Here is a 3,753-nt window from a genome sequence, read left to right as displayed (position 1 = left end):
AATGGTGGAAAGAAAAATCATGGGAAAGGCTTCAACCTTGGTCCTAAGGGGGGAGTTGGAAGAAAAAGAAGTTCCAAGGAACTTGTTACAATTGTGGAAAGTAAGGCCATAGGGCCAATGAATGCAAGCTTCCAAAGAAAGAAAATGCTCGACAAGTTAACATGGTTCGTGAGGTTGAGAACCTAGTTGCGGTGGTCACGGACCTCTCGATTATGGTCACCGAAGTTAACTTGGTTAGACAAAATAACAAAGATTGGTGGGTTGATACGGGGGCTACCCGTCATGTGTGCTTTGACAAAAGTCTCTTTAGCACTTTCAAAGAGGTGACTAATGGAGAAAAGGTGTTTATGGGAAACTCCGCTACGGCCGAAGTCAAAGGTGAGGGGAATGTGGTTTTGAAGATAACTTCGGGGAAGGAACTTACTTTGTCAAATGTGTTGTATGTTCCCGAAATTCGTAAGAATTTTGTGTCGGGGTGGCAGTTGAAAAAGTTTGGGTTCAAAATGGTGATTGAGTCTGATAAGGTCGTGTTGACCAAAAATGGTGTGTATGTTGGTAAGGGCTATGCCCTCAATGGTATGTTCAAGTTGAATGTAACCGTGATTAATGAAATGAATGAGAATGCTACTAGTTCTACTTATATGCTTGAGTCTTCTAATGTTTGGCATGGTAGACTAGGTCATGTTAATTTTAATTCCATTCGACGTTTGATTAAACTTAATTGCATACTAACATTCGATATCGACTTAAATAATAAATGTGAAACTTGTGTCGAAGCAAAACAAACGAGATCGTCATTCAAAAAGATTGAACGATTTACCGAACCCCTCGAGATGATTCACACCGATGTGTGTAATCTAAAAGCAATTCCTACTCGTGGTGGGAACAAGTACTTCATCACGTTCATTGATGATAGTACAAGATATTTCTATGTTTACTTACTTAAAAGTAAGGACGAGGCTATCGATAAGTTTATCTTATTTAAAGCCGAAGATCTAACTCCATATGAGTTATGGACGAGAATTTAACCACCATATAAATATTTGCGAGTGTGGGGTGCCTAGCCAAGGTAGTGGTGACTCCACAAAAACGCCTACTAATAGGACCCAAAACCGTGGATTGTGTATTTATAGGATATACCCTTCCCGATGGTGCATATCGATTTCTTGTGCATGATTCCAAGAATCCCGGAATAAACAATGGCACTATAATAGAATCAAAGGATGCATCATGGTTTGAATATAAGTTCCCATGTTTGGATAAAGGAAAACCGAGCTATTCTAGACCGGTTAAGGAAAGTATTCAAAACGAGAGTACTGGAGATGAACCTCGGGAACAATCTGAAACAGAGGAGGTTGAAATCAGAAAAAGTAAACGGCAAAGGACTGAAAAATCCTCCGGCCCCGATTTCCTTACCTACATGGTAGAAGAGGAACCTCAAACGTATGAACAAGCGGTGAATTCCGCTGAAGGACCTCAGTGGAGGGAGGCCATCAAATGTGAGATAGATTCTATCTTACAAAATCATACTTGGGAACTAGTGGATCTTCCTCAAGGGTGTAAACCACTAGGATATCGATGGATCTTCAAGAAGAAGATGAAACCTGATGGCGTCATCGATAAGTATAAGGCAAGGTTGGTGATCAAAGGATATAAACAACGAGGAGGTTTAGATTACTTTGATACATATTCGCCGGTTACGCGAATAACATCTATAAGGTTGGTGCTTGCCATTGCCACCATTAGAAACTTGGAAGTTCACCAAATTGATGTAAAAACGGCTTTCTTGAATGGAAATCTAGAGGAAGATATTTACATGGAACAACCCGAAGGCTTCATAGCCGTTGGGCAAGAAAATAAAGTGTGTAAACTTGTGAAATCCTTGTATAGATTGAAACAAGCTCCTAAACAATGGCACCAAAAGTTTGATCATGTCATGCTTGATGTTGGGTTCAAAATCAATGAATGTGACAAATGTGTATACGTGAAGGACACTTCCGATGGATATGTCATTTTGTGTCTATACGTAGATGATATGCTCATTGCTGGAAGTGATGACAAAATCATAACGTCCACTAAGAACATGTTAAAGGCAAGATTTGACATGAAGGACATGGGTTATGCGGATGTGATTTTGGGAGTTAAAATCACAAGAACCCAAAATGGACTTGTTTTAAGTCAATCCCATTACGTGAGCAAAATTCTTGAGAAGTTTAATGCGAATGACGCTAATGTAGCTAGAACTCCCATTGACACGAGTCAACATCTAGCTAAGAATAGAGATGAACCCGTTAACCAGTTGGAATACTCAAGAATTATTGGCAGTTTGATGTATCTTATGAGTTGCACTAGTGAAACACCCTAATTTTTTTTATAAATAATATTTTCACAAAATATATATATATATATATATATATATATATATCAGAGTAGGTCCCAGTTTACATCCAAAACATGTCACTCTTGGTGACGTTTTATTTTATAAAATATATATTATACAAGAAAACATATGTTTAATACAAACTTTATTATACAAACTATCAAAAACGAGAGTATGGTTCTCTTGTTAGTCCAGTTCCGTCCATGAAGCTTCAACCATCTAGGGGTGCTTTTCCTGAAAACATTTTAAAACATATTTTTATTAGCTTTCGCTAAGTAAGTACACCATTTTATAAAAATATGTTTTATATTTATTTGGAATTTAACACCAAAATTTCTTGGGATTTCAACACCCGAAATCCTTATTTTTACTCCACGTTATTCTTTGGGAATTCAACACCCGAATTCCTTGGGATTTCAACACCCGAAATCCTTAATTTTACTCCTTATTATTCCTTGAGAATTCAACACCCGAATTCCTTATGAGCTCATCTTTAACCCATGAGGGTTATTAACTCCCCCTTTATATTTGGGGTTCAACACCTGAACCCCTTAAGATTTCAACTCCCGAAATCTTTTATATATAGTATTAAAATTTTGGAGTTTCAACTACCGAAACTCTTTGGACCTGTAACCCATATTTTTATTAGAGGCATATCACCATATTTATTTTAAAACCATAGCCACTTTTTAAGCTACACGTTAATTTTACATACTTGGACACACAATCATTTCTCAAATAATCATATATATGCATATCAAAATAAACATATACGAAACTTTTGTAAAAATAACATGATTATGGTCCATGTACTTACTCCCTGGCGTTAGTAACGTGGGTGTAGACGACAACCCCCTAATTTATTGCGACCGAATCGTATCCTACTTGTACCACTGCTACTATGTAACCTTGTCTAAAATATTATTCACATCTCGTTTACAGATTTGATTGTTGATTTTGTTATGATTTGAAACAACCATATGGCAGCCCCTTATATAATCATTTGCTTTCTTGAGGGCTACGTTTTCTTAATCAACAAGGCTTTCTATTTTAATATTATTAACAAAGTGATAAATATCCACATATCCACATCTGAGTCATCTCCATATTATCCTTTCTCTATTATATTATATAATAATATTAATAATATTATTGTTGTTACAAAGATACGTTAGCTTTTAAAATATAATAATAATAATAATAATAATAATAATAAATTTTACCATAAATAAAGTATGTATTTTATATTTTAAACGATATTTGAAGGCATCGAATACTCGTTTAAACACCTCATATTTCAACGAGTCGTTTTACTCGCTACTTACTCGTCTTATAATATAATTTTAAATATTTACGGGATGTTACAACTAGAC

The 3,753-nt window shown here is 35.7% G+C and overlaps 1 long non-coding RNA gene across 1 annotated transcript; it reads right to left on the bottom strand.

The window, feature by feature from the left end:
- Positions 1-2,440: 2,440 nt before the first annotated feature.
- On the bottom strand, positions 2,441-3,544 carry LOC143589575 (uncharacterized). The gene is made up of 2 exons (XR_013145306.1): positions 3,198-3,544; positions 2,441-2,614 (listed from the first exon to the last, which is right to left on the bottom strand). It is a non-coding gene; the product is annotated as an uncharacterized LOC143589575 (long non-coding RNA).
- Between the last annotated feature and the right edge of the window lie 209 nt (positions 3,545-3,753).

This window comes from Bidens hawaiensis, unplaced genomic scaffold (assembly GCF_021521415.1).
Source record: "Bidens hawaiensis isolate Kalapana, Puna unplaced genomic scaffold, B.hawaiensis_p1.1 tig00037620_1, whole genome shotgun sequence".
Classification (NCBI taxonomy): Eukaryota; Viridiplantae; Streptophyta; class Magnoliopsida; order Asterales; family Asteraceae; genus Bidens; species Bidens hawaiensis.
This window is presented reverse-complemented; position numbering and strand designations above follow the sequence as displayed.